Source organism: Neolamprologus brichardi, chromosome 7 (assembly GCF_056152115.1).
Source record: "Neolamprologus brichardi isolate AB-2024 chromosome 7, ASM5615211v1, whole genome shotgun sequence".
Classification (NCBI taxonomy): domain Eukaryota; kingdom Metazoa; phylum Chordata; class Actinopteri; order Cichliformes; family Cichlidae; genus Neolamprologus; species Neolamprologus brichardi.
In genome coordinates, this window is record NC_142110.1 from 35,060,974 (window position 1) to 35,073,924 (window position 12,951).

A 12,951-nucleotide genomic window follows, 5' to 3' on the forward strand; every position below is an offset into this window, starting at 1 on the left:
TGCAAAAGACAGAGCTAGTCAGAGATGTAAAGTTAAAGGCACACTAGAAAAATTTGCATTTCCTGTGAAAATGATGTGTGGATGCCTTAACGTTGAAGATGTCTGCTGAAAAAAGCTGAAAAAGTTGCAAAGAGTTGTATGGTGGTGAAGACACTTAAAATTCTGCTGAATACAGGTGAAGAAGCAGAAAATTTTGTTGAAAAGTGGTGAAAAGGCTGAAAATTTTTCAGAAAAGAGATGAATCAGCAGAATTTGGGCTGAAAAGAGGTAAAAATTCTGCTGAAAAGAGTTCAATCAGCAGAATTTCTGCTGAAAAGAGTTCAATCAGCAGAATTTCTGCTGAAAAGAGTTCAGTGAGCAGAATTTCTGCTGAAAAGAGTTCAATCAGCAGAATTTCTGCTGAAAAGAGGTTTTTGCTGAAAAAAGCTGAAAAAGCTGGGATTTGTGCTGAAAAGTGGTGAAAAAATTTAAAATTCTGCTGAAAAGAGATGAATCAGCAGAATTTCTGCTGAAAAGGGTTTTTTGCTGAAAACAGCTTAAAAAGCTGGGATTTGTGCTGAAAAGTGGTGAAAAAATTAAAAAATTCTGCTGAAAAGAGTTCAGTGAGCAGAATTCTGCTGAAAAGAGTTTTTTGCTGAAAACACCTGAAAAAGCTGGGATTTGTGCTGAAAAGTGGTGAAAAAATTCAAAATTCTGCTGAAAAGAGTTCAATGAGCAGAATTTCTGCTGAAAAGACGTTTTTGCTGAAAAAAGCTGAAAAAGCTGGGATTTGTGCTGAAATGTGGTGAAAAAATTTAAAATTCTGCTGAAAAGAGTTCAATGAGCAGAATTTCGCTGAAAAGAGTTCAATCAGCAGAATTTCTGCTGAAAAGAGTTCAATCAGCAGAATTTCTGCTGAAAAGAGTTCAATCAGCAGAATTCTGCTGAAAAGAGTTTTTTGCTGAAAACAGCTGAAAAAGCTGGGATTTGTGCTGAAAAGTGGTGAAAAAATTCAAAATTCTGCTGAAAAGAGTTCAGTGAGCAGAATTTCTGCTGAAAAGAGTTCAATAAGCAGAATTTCTGCTGAAAAGAGGTGAATGAGCAGAATTCTGCTGAAAAGAGTTTTTTGCTGAAAACACCTGAAAAAGCTGGGATTTGTGCTGAAAAGTGGTGAAAAAATTCAAAATTCTGCTGAAAAGAGTTCAGTGAGCAGAATTTCTGCTGAAAAGAGGTTTTTGCTGAAAAAAGCTGAAAAAGCTGGGATTTGTGCTGAAATGTGGTGAAAAAATTTAAAATTCTGATGAAAAGAGGTGAATCAGCAGAATTTCTGCTGAAAAGAGTTCAATCAGCAGAATTTCTGCTGAAAAGAGTTCAATGAGCAGAATTTCTGCTGAAAAGAGTTCAGTGAGCAGAATTTCTGCTGAAAAGAGTTCAATCAGCAGAATTTCTGCTGAAAAGAGTTCAATCAGCAGAATTTCTGCTGAAAAGAGTTCAGTGAGCAGAATTTCTGCTGAAAAGAGTTCAATCAGCAGAATTTCTGCTGAAAAGAGGTTTTTGCTGAAAAAAGCTGAAAAAGCTGGGATTTGTGCTGAAAAGTGGTGAAAAAATTTAAAATTCTGCTGAAAAGAGATGAATCAGCAGAATTTCTGCTGAAAAGGGTTTTTTGCTGAAAACAGCTTAAAAAGCTGGGATTTGTGCTGAAAAGTGGTGAAAAAATTTAAAATTCTGCTGAAAAGAGATGAATCAGCAGAATTCTGCTGAAAAGAGTTTTTTGCTGAAAACACCTGAAAAAGCTGGGATTTGTGCTGAAAAGTGGTGAAAAAATTCAAAATTCTGCTGAAAAGAGTTCAATGAGCAGAATTTCTGCTGAAAAGACGTTTTTGCTGAAAAAAGCTGAAAAAGCTGGGATTTGTGCTGAAAAGTGGTGAAAAAATTCAAAATTCTGCTGAAAAGAGTTCAATGAGCAGAATTTCTGCTGAAAAGACGTTTTTGCTGAAAAAATCTGAAAAAGCTGGGATTTGTGCTGAAAAGTGGTGAAAAAATTCAAAATTCTGCTGAAAAGAGTTCAGTGAGCAGAATTTCTGCTGAAAAGAGTTCAATGAGCAGAATTTCTGCTGAAAAGAGGTGAATGAGCAGAATTCTGCTGAAAAGAGTTTTTTGCTGAAAAAAGCTGAAAAAGCTGGGATTTGTGCTGAAAAGTGGTGAAAAAATTTAAAATTCTGCTGAAAAGAGTTCAATCAGCAGAATTTCTGCTGAAAAGAGTTCAATCAGCAGAATTTCTGCTGAAAATAGTTCAATCAGCAGAATTTCTGCTGAAAAGAGTTCAGTGAGCAGAATTTCTGCTGAAAAGAGTTCAGTGAGCAGAATTTCTGCTGAAAAGAGTTCAGTGAGCAGAATTTCTGCTGAAAAGAGTTCAGTGAGCAGAATTTCTGCTGAAAAGAGTTCAGTGAGCAGAATTTCTGCTGAAAAGAGTTCAATGAGCAGAATTTCTGCTGAAAAGAGGTGAATGAGCAGAATTCTGCTGAAAAGAGTTTTTTGCTGAAAACACCTGAAAAAGCTGGGATTTGTGCTGAAAAGTGGTGAAAAAATTCAAAATTCTGCTGAAAAGAGTTCAATCAGCAGAATTTCTGCTGAAAAGGGTTTTTTGCTGAAAACAGCTTAAAAAGCTGGGATTTGTGCTGAAAAGTGGTGAAAAAATTCAAAATTCTGCTTAAAAGAGTTCAGTGAGCAGAATTTCTGCTGAAAAGAGTTCAATGAGCAGAATTTCTGCTGAAAAGAGTTAAATGAGCAGAATTTCTGCTGAAAAGAGTTCAATCAGCAGAATTTCTGCTGAAAAGAGTTCAATCAGCAGAATTTCTGCTGAAAAGAGTTCAGTGAGCAGAATTTCTGCTGAAAAGAGTTCAATCAGCAGAATTTCTGCTGAAAAGAGGTTTTTGCTGAAAAAAGCTGAAAAAGCTGGGATTTGTGCTGAAAAGTGGTGAAAAAATTTAAAATTCTGCTGAAAAGAGATGAATCAGCAGAATTTCTGCTGAAAAGGGTTTTTTGCTGAAAACAGCTTAAAAAGCTGGGATTTGTGCTGAAAAGTGGTGAAAAAATTTAAAATTCTGCTGAAAAGAGATGAATCAGCAGAATTCTGCTGAAAAAAGTTTTTTGCTGAAAACACCTGAAAAAGCTGGGATTTGTGCTGAAAAGTGGTGAAAAAATTCAAAATTCTGCTGAAAAGAGTTCAATGAGCAGAATTTCTGCTGAAAAGACGTTTTTGCTGAAAAAAGCTGAAAAAGCTGGGATTTGTGCTGAAAAGTGGTGAAAAAATTCAAAATTCTGTTGAAAAGAGTTCAATGAGCAGAATTTCTGCTGAAAAGAGGTGAATGAGCAGAATTCTGCTGAAAAGGGTTTTTTGCTGAAAACAGCTGAAAAAGCTGGGATTTGTGCTGAAAAGTGGTGAAAAAATTCAAAATTCTGCTGAAAAGAGTTCAATGAGCAGAATTTCTGCTGAAAAGACGTTTTTGCTGAAAAAAGCTGAAAAAGCTGGGATTTGTGCTGAAATGTGGTGAAAAAATTTAAAATTCTGCTGAAAAGAGTTCAATGAGCAGAATTTCGCTGAAAAGAGTTCAATCAGCAGAATTTCTGCTGAAAAGAGTTCAATCAGCAGAATTTCTGCTGAAAAGAGTTCAATCAGCAGAATTCTGCTGAAAAGAGTTTTTTGCTGAAAACACCTGAAAAAGCTGGGATTTGTGCTGAAAAGTGGTGAAAAAATTCAAAATTCTGCTGAAAAGAGTTCAGTGAGCAGAATTTCTGCTGAAAAGAGGTGAATGAGCAGAATTCTGCTGAAAAGAGTTTTTTGCTGAAAACACCTGAAAAAGCTGGGATTTGTGCTGAAAAGTGGTGAAAAAATTCAAAATTCTGCTGAAAAGAGGTGAATCAGCAGAATTTCTGCTGAAAAGAGTTCAATCAGCAAAATTCTGCTGAAAAGAGGTTTTTGCTGAAAACAGCTGAAAAAGCTGGGATTTGTGCTGAAATGTGGTGAAAAAATTTAAAATTCTGATGAAAAGAGGTGAATCAGCAGAATTTCTGCTGAAAAGAGTTCAATCAGCAAAATTCTGCTGAAAAGAGGTTTTTGCTGAAAACAGCTGAAAAAGCTGGGATTTGTGCTGAAAAGTGGTGAAAAAATTTAAAATTCTGCTGAAAAGAGTTCAATGAGCAGAATTTCTGCTGAAAAGAGTTCAATGAGCAGAATTTCTGCTGAAAAGAGTTCAATCAGCAGAATTTCTGCTGAAAAGAGTTCAATCAGCAGAATTTCTGCTGAAAAGAGTTCAATCAGCAGAATTTCTGCTGAAAAGAGTTCAATCAGCAGAATTCTGCTGAAAAGAGTTTTTTGCTGAAAAAAGCTGAAAAAGCTGGGATTTGTGCTGAAATGTGGTGAAAAAATTTAAAATTCTGATGAAAAGAGGTGAATCAGCAGAATTTCTGCTGAAAAGAGTTCAATCAGCAAAATTCTGCTGAAAAGAGGTTTTTGCTGAAAACAGCTGAAAAAGCTGGGATTTGTGCTGAAAAGTGGTGAAAAAATTTAAAATTCTGCTGAAAAGAGTTCAATGAGCAGAATTTCTGCTGAAAAGAGTTCAATCAGCAGAATTTCTGCTGAAAAGAGTTCAATCAGCAGAATTTCTGCTGAAAAGAGTTTTTTGCTGAAAAAAGCTGAAAAAGCTGGGATTTGTGCTGAAATGTGGTGAAAAAATTTAAAATTCTGATGAAAAGAGGTGAATCAGCAGAATTTCTGCTGAAAAAAGTTCAATCAGCAAAATTCTGCTGAAAAGAGGTTTTTGCTGAAAACAGCTGAAAAAGCTGGGATTTGTGCTGAAAAGTGGTGAAAAAATTTAAAATTCTGCTGAAAAGAGTTCAATGAGCAGAATTTCTGCTGAAAAGAGTTCAATGAGCAGAATTTCTGCTGAAAAGAGTTCAATCAGCAGAATTTCTGCTGAAAAGAGTTTTTTGCTGAAAAAAGCTGAAAAAGCTGGGATTTGTGCTGAAATGTGGTGAAAAAATTTAAAATTCTGATGAAAAGAGGTGAATCAGCAGAATTTCTGCTGAAAAGAGTTCAATCAGCAAAATTCTGCTGAAAAGAGGTTTTTGCTGAAAACAGCTGAAAAAGCTGGGATTTGTGCTGAAAAGTGGTGAAAAAATTTAAAATTCTGCTGAAAAGAGTTCAATGAGCAGAATTTCTGCTAAAAAGAGTTCAATGAGCAGAATTTCTGCTGAAAAGAGTTCAATCAGCAGAATTTCTGCTGAAAAGAGTTCAATCAGCAGAATTTCTGCTGAAAAGAGTTCAATCAGCAGAATTCTGCTGAAAAGAGTTTTTTGCTGAAAACAGCTGAAAAAGCTGGGATTTGTGCTGAAAAGTGGTGAAAAAATTCAAAATTCTGCTGAAAAGAGTTCAGTGAGCAGAATTTCTGCTGAAAAGAGTTCAATGAGCAGAATTTCTGCTGAAAAGAGGTGAATGAGCAGAATTCTGCTGAAAAGAGTTTTTTGCTGAAAAAAGCTGAAAAAGCTGGGATTTGTGCTGAAAAGTGGTGAAAAAATTCAAAATTCTGCTGAAAAGAGTTCAGTGAGCAGAATTTCTGCTGAAAAGAGGTGAATGAGCAGAATTCTGCTGAAAAGAGTTTTTTGCTTAAAACACCTGAAAAAGCTGGGATTTGTGCTGAAAAGTGGTGAAAAAATTCAAAATTCTGCTGAAAAGAGGTGAATCAGCAGAATTTCTGCTGAAAAGAGTTCAATCAGCAAAATTCTGCTGAAAAGAGGTTTTTGCTGAAAACAGCTGAAAAAGCTGGGATTTGTGCTGAAAAGTGGTGAAAAAATTTAAAATTCTGCTGAAAAGAGTTCAATGAGCAGAATTTCTGCTGAAAAGAGTTCAATGAGCAGAATTTCTGCTCAAAAGAGTTCAATGAGCAGAATTTCTGCTCAAAAGAGTTCAATCAGCAGAATTTCTGCTGAAAAGAGTTCAATCAGCAGAATTTCTGCTGAAAAGAGTTCAATCAGCAGAATTCTGCTGAAAAGAGTTTTTTGCTGAAAAAAGCTGAAAAAGCTGGGATTTGTGCTGAAATGTGGTGAAAAAATTTAAAATTCTGATGAAAAGAGGTGAATCAGCAGAATTTCTGCTGAAAAGAGTTCAATCAGCAAAATTCTGCTGAAAAGAGGTTTTTGCTGAAAACAGCTGAAAAAGCTGGGATTTGTGCTGAAAAGTGGTGAAAAAATTTAAAATTCTGCTGAAAAGAGTTCAATCAGCAGAATTTCTGCTGAAAAGAGTTCAATCAGCAGAATTTCTGCTGAAAAGAGTTTTTTGCTGAAAAAAGCTGAAAAAGCTGGGATTTGTGCTGAAATGTGGTGAAAAAATTTAAAATTCTGATGAAAAGAGGTGAATCAGCAGAATTTCTGCTGAAAAAAGTTCAATCAGCAAAATTCTGCTGAAAAGAGGTTTTTGCTGAAAACAGCTGAAAAAGCTGGGATTTGTGCTGAAAAGTGGTGAAAAAATTTAAAATTCTGCTGAAAAGAGTTCAATGAGCAGAATTTCTGCTGAAAAGAGTTCAATGAGCAGAATTTCTGCTGAAAAGAGTTCAATCAGCAGAATTTCTGCTGAAAAGAGTTTTTTGCTGAAAAAAGCTGAAAAAGCTGGGATTTGTGCTGAAATGTGGTGAAAAAATTTAAAATTCTGATGAAAAGAGGTGAATCAGCAGAATTTCTGCTGAAAAGAGTTCAATCAGCAAAATTCTGCTGAAAAGAGGTTTTTGCTGAAAACAGCTGAAAAAGCTGGGATTTGTGCTGAAAAGTGGTGAAAAAATTTAAAATTCTGCTGAAAAGAGTTCAATGAGCAGAATTTCTGCTAAAAAGAGTTCAATGAGCAGAATTTCTGCTGAAAAGAGTTCAATGAGCAGAATTTCTGCTGAAAAGAGTTCAATCAGCAGAATTTCTGCTGAAAAGAGTTCAATCAGCAGAATTTCTGCTGAAAAGAGTTCAATCAGCAGAATTCTGCTGAAAAGAGTTTTTTGCTGAAAACAGCCGAAAAAGCTGGGATTTGTGCTGAAAAGTGGTGAAAAAATTCAAAATTCTGCTGAAAAGAGTTCAGTGAGCAGAATTTCTGCTGAAAAGAGTTCAATGAGCAGAATTTCTGCTGAAAAGAGGTGAATGAGCAGAATTCTGCTGAAAAGAGTTTTTTGCTGAAAAAAGCTGAAAAAGCTGGGATTTGTGCTGAAAAGTGGTGAAAAAATTCAAAATTCTGCTGAAAAGAGTTCAGTGAGCAGAATTTCTGCTGAAAAGAGTTCAGTGAGCAGAATTTCTGCTGAAAAGAGTTCAATGAGCAGAATTTCTGCTGAAAAGAGTTCAATCAGCAGAATTTCTGCTGAAAAGAGTTCAATCAGCAGAATTTCTGCTGAAAAGAGTTCAATGAGCAGAATTTCTGCTGAAAAGAGGTTTTTGCTGAAAAAAGCTGAAAAAGCTGGGATTTGTGCTGAAATGTGGTGAAAAAATTTAAAATTCTGATGAAAAGAGGTGAATCAGCAGAATTTCTGCTGAAAAGAGTTCAATCAGCAAAATTCTGCTGAAAAGAGGTTTTTGCTGAAAACAGCTGAAAAAGCTGGGATTTGTGCTGAAAAGTGGTGAAAAAATTTAAAATTCTGCTGAAAAGAGTTCAATGAGCAGAATTTCTGCTGAAAAGTGTTCAATGAGCAGAATTTCTGCTGAAAAGAGTTCAATCAGCAGAATTTCTGCTGAAAAGAGTTCAATCAGCAGAATTCTGCTGAAAAGAGTTTTTTGCTGAAAACAGCTGAAAAAGCTGGGATTTGTGCTGAAAAGTGGTGAAAAAATTCAAAATTCTGCTGAAAAGAGTTCAGTGAGCAGAATTTCTGCTGAAAAGAGTTCAATGAGCAGAATTTCTGCTGAAAAGAGGTGAATGAGCAGAATTCTGCTGAAAAAAGCTGAAAAAGCTGGGATTTGTGCTGAAAAGTGGTGAAAAAATTCAAAATTCTGCTGAAAAGTGTTCAGTGAGCAGAATTTCTGCTGAAAAGAGTTCAATGAGCAGAATTTCTGCTGAAAACAGTTCAATCAGCAGAATTTCTGCTGAAAAGAGTTCAATCAGCAGAATTTCTGCTGAAAAGAGTTCAATGAGCAGAATTTCTGCTGAAAAGAGGTTTTTGCTGAAAAAAGCTGAAAAAGCTGGGATTTGTGCTGAAATGTGGTGAAAAAATTTAAAATTCTGATGAAAAGAGGTGAATCAGCAGAATTTCTGCTGAAAAGAGTTCAATCAGCAAAATTCTGCTGAAAAGAGGTTTTTGCTGAAAACAGCTGAAAAAGCTGGGATTTGTGCTGAAAAGTGGTGAAAAAATTCAAAATTCTGCTGAAAAGAGTTCAGTGAGCAGAATTTCTGCTGAAAAGAGTTCAATGAGCAGAATTTCTGCTGAAAAGAGGTGAATGAGCAGAATTCTGCTGAAAAAAGCTGAAAAGGCTGGGATTTGTGCTGAAAAGTGGTGAAAAAATTCAAAATTCTGCTGAAAAGAGTTCAATGAGCAGAATTTCTGCTGAAAAGAGGTGAATCAGCAGAATTTCTGCTGAAAAGAGTTCAATCAGCAAAATTCTGCTGAAAAGAGTTAAAAATGTTTAATTGTTAACTGAAAGAAATTTTGCCATAAGCGGGATTTGAACCCGGGCCTCCCAGTCTGAGAACGGATGCTCATCTCACTGAGCTAAAACACAGGTCAACCCGGCAAGGAAAATCAGTGAGGCCACTGATAATGTGGCAGAAAAGGGCAAAAAATATTGCAAAAAAAATTCAATATCTCAAAAAGTATAGAAGTTATGAGCACCAAAAGTCATAGCAGGAAAGAGCAGAATTTTTTAAGATTTGAACGGTGAAAATAGCATGAAAACTGAGGGAGTAGTTAATGTCCTATGAGGGCATCCACACAATAAAGAGAAACAGGAACTCAATAGTGTGGATGCCCTCAAAGGCATCCACACATTAGGCAAAAAATATTTTTCTGAACCACAAGGATTAACTCGACCACATTTCGCTCTCTTCCAATGAGCTAGGGTCTGTTTCTGCTATCGCGCCTCTTACCCTGGAGTTGGCAGGAGGCTCAAGGCCCACATGCGTCACATGGACTGTCTCGAGGGTAGGATAGGTTTAAAGGCTTTCAGTTATTTACTCCCCTCTACTTAAACCAACTGTAATTTAGATATCCTGCATTTTCCACATTGCTGTGGAACAGAATTTTGCTTGAAAGCAATCAGCGGTGAGAAGCCAGACACACTGTCTGCTATTCCTTACAGAGCAAGACCTGACTGGGAAAGGTGGGTGATATTTCAATTCAAGATGACTTCCTGTTGGTATCTTCAAGTCTCAAAACTTACTGGAGTTGTTGCGCTTCAGAGACGCAGTCCCATTTGTGGCAATGACTCCATTCTTCTTTGGCTGGTTCTTTGGCTCTGGCTTCTGTTTTGATGCCACCCCATTGGTTGTTGCTCCCTTCTTTCCCTTTAGCTGAACAAACAGGAAAGACACAATTCAAATGACCCTTCAAATAGATGTTAGCAATGCCTATAAGCTATACACATACAAAACTGTACCAACATGCTCTTCCATAAAAAAAAAAATAAACATTTCAAAGAAAAATGTGTAACTGTTGTTTATGCCACAGGTTTTCTACTTGGATTGCACTCAATATCACAAAAGTTACAAACACTTTTATTATTTCATTAATTTTCCTACACTGGACTACTGTAATTCAGTTATCACTTTGTTCTAAAAGTTTCACAAAAAGTCTAAGCTGATCCAGAATTATGCAGCCAGATCACTAACTGGGACTGGAAAGAGAGACTATATTTCTCCCATATTAGCTTCTTTTTATTCCTTCCTTTTAAATTCAGAATTGAATTTAAATCCTTCTCTTGCATTATCAGACATATCTAAACGACTGCACCTTATTATCCTAACAGATCACAGGAGACAGCTTCCTTTTCGGCTTCAGGAGACAGGCATCATCTCTACTTTTGTTGTTTGGTGTTCATAATGACACAGGAAGAAAATCAGCAAACAAACTCCAGTTCACACTAGTTTCATGTTGGCCTATTAAATACATAAACATAAGAGATCACTAAGTAAACAAACAGCAAAGGAGAATTAAAAACACTAAAAGTTAAGAGGAGGTTAAAACAAACCCTGAATTGTTAGACAGTTAATATGCAGAAATGCAAAAAGAAACATGAAGGTTATGCAGCAGAGTCTGAGCGGAGTCTTTAGTTTTAGAATCAGCAGACAGGAACTTAGAGGAGATTTTAGAAACAGGGGTTTTGTAGTGACAAGCAGAAGAAGATGCAGCAGTAGAAGAAGAAGCCTTGGGAGGACAGCTGGTGACTAGCTTGGGTGAGGGCATGTTCTCATAGAGCTCAGTGTTTTCATAGTGCAATTCCTCTTTCCGCTGGCGCCCCCCTGTGCTGGGAGTGGAGTACTGCATCTCTGGGTCCTTGGGTTAGACCAGGTGAGCATGCAATAAGCAGAAGATTTAAGAATAAGGAGATGCCATAAAGGGGGGGGGAATAAGGAGAACAGAAAGGAAGAAGATGATAGCAGCATTACTGCAGTATGTGAAATTAAAGAGCAATTGCTTTGACTTAACAAATTTAGTTTAGCTTCCCAAAATGGAGAGTACTGCTCCACGACTGAAAACATATTTAATGTTTCCTCTTTTTAATTGTTGATGAGCTTTTATCCAAGTCCTATAACGTTAAATCACAGGTTACTCTTTACTCCTTTATTATAGCATCTTTTATGAATAAACAATGTTATATTCTCTGTCTGCTTGTCTTTATTAGTTTTATATCATTATTATCATGCAACAGTGTAATTTTGCTCTTCTTTGGGTGCAGACAGACTCAGCCCTCAGGTTTATATGTAAATCTGTCAGGAGGTCAATGAGTGCAGAAGGTAAAAGCTGTGGTATGCAAGGGGCCCGAGCACCATTATTGCAAATAGCAAAGTACATACCATTACTTGGTCTAATTTGATTTTAGGAAAGAAAAAGACTTTTATCATGCAGGCTCACTGGAACTTCTGAAAGTGTCATAACAAAAATGACACATTTTCCAATAATATGTTAATGATATGCAAAAAATGAAAAGCAAAGAAAGAATCAGCCAAGAGTTTGTAAGCAAACTAGAGGGTGCTGAAGTGAATTATCTCACACTTTTTTCATTGCAGTACATATGCAACATCAGCAAGCAGTTGTGTCCTTACCATTCCATTTATGGGCACATCATCATAGTGTAGTGCCATACCAGTGGGGCAGGCATAGCCACTGACTGGGTTGTCCAGATATGGGTTAGGAGACACGGCACGCTTACTGGTGAAACTAAACATAAAACATCACGATTGAGGCTTAAATATACAGTGCCCTTCATATATCTTCATTACCTGCGATTTTTGTATCTCTTAGTCTACAAAATAGTACAAACTATCGTATAAAAACAGGAAAATGAAAAAAGCCAGACATACTACGTTTCAACATATGAGTCATTGTGAGCTAATGAAATAAGAAATAAAACACATTCAGCACTAATTCTTTAAGAGTTCTTCCAGGTATTAACCAGAGAGAAAAAGATTCATGTGAAATGATGTGGATGCATCTCTCACCAGAAAGACTGTTTGGCAAGCTGGATGACGTTAGCAGTGGTCTCAACATCAATGTAGTCATAGTGCAAGGTGGCTGGGTCTGTGGTAGATCCAGTCTCAGCTAGCAAAACCCCCAACCAGCGACCCATCTCCTCAGAGGAGGAGGCCTGAAGGCAAAAGTCAGAGTTACAGAATATGCAATCCCGCCAGTGTCTGTGAAGAGTTAAATGTTTAAAAAGAGAGAAGGTTTATGATTTAGTGAAGGAGGACAGTAGAAACAGGGTGAGATGGAGGCAAATGATCCCCTAAAAAGACCAGCCAAAACAAGAAGAGGATCCTTATAAACTTTAAATTCCTTATTATTATTATCTGTTTAAATGAAGATAATAATAATTGGATTGTTTAAGGATAGCGTGCAGACTATGTGAGGAAATAGAATCAAAACAAACTGGATGGCAAATGGAGGAAGTTTGTGAAGACCAACAACATTAAACACAAAAATCACTGTGGGTGGAGGAGATATGGAGCACTCGAGAGGAAGATAAAAAATAAGGAGCAATATTTTCCTGCACCAGCTTAAGTGTGATTTAGTGGTGTTTGAGGCATTTCTAATTCCCTCAACAAAGTTTTTTTTCTATGAAAATCTCTCAAGTATGTAATCAAACTCACCTCCAGTACGGCCACTTCTTGGCTGTTACGAAGGAGGCGGAAGGCAAAGGGGTGTTTGTGATCAAGGCCGGGGCTGACCTCACAGCCTCGGAGGGGCAGTGAGGCTATGTGGCTCTTCAGGTCATCCCGGTCCTTGTGAAGGAGCAGCTGGTTGTCCTTGAGGCGGCATCAGCGCTCCCTCCAGCGGTTATTAGAGAGAACATTCAGGTAGCCTGTCAGAGCAAACACAGTCAAGAGGATACCATCTGAAAGAAGCCGTTACAGTGACAATATTTTTACAGGCCTGTCTAGTTGGGAGACATTTTAGTCGTACCTATTTGAGCCTAAATGAAGGAAATAATAAGACATAAAAGGCATTTCTATTTGTTTGTCCATCACTGGTCCTTATTGCACACAATGGGGTTAGCATGGACCCTTGAGTACATGGGTACTTCAGCATCTAGCTAGTGCTACTAGCTACTCAACAAATATCAGCAAACACACAAACTGTTTCTGGGCAGTTTGTCACACATTGTGTTTGGTAGCTAAAGGTACAACTGCTATATTTCCCAGGGAGAGAAAAAATGAGAGATAACTTCACTTTGAGATGGAGAAAGATGTAAGAAAGAACACAAGACGGTGGGGTTACACTATCCTACTAATCTAAAAAT

At 37.0% G+C, this 12,951-nt stretch overlaps 1 pseudogene; it reads right to left on the reverse strand.

Annotated features, from left to right (window-relative positions):
- LOC148102086 (actin filament-associated protein 1-like) overlaps positions 1-12,461 on the reverse strand; it is a 35,188-nt pseudogene extending 22,727 nt beyond the window's left edge.
- Between the last annotated feature and the right edge of the window lie 490 nt (positions 12,462-12,951).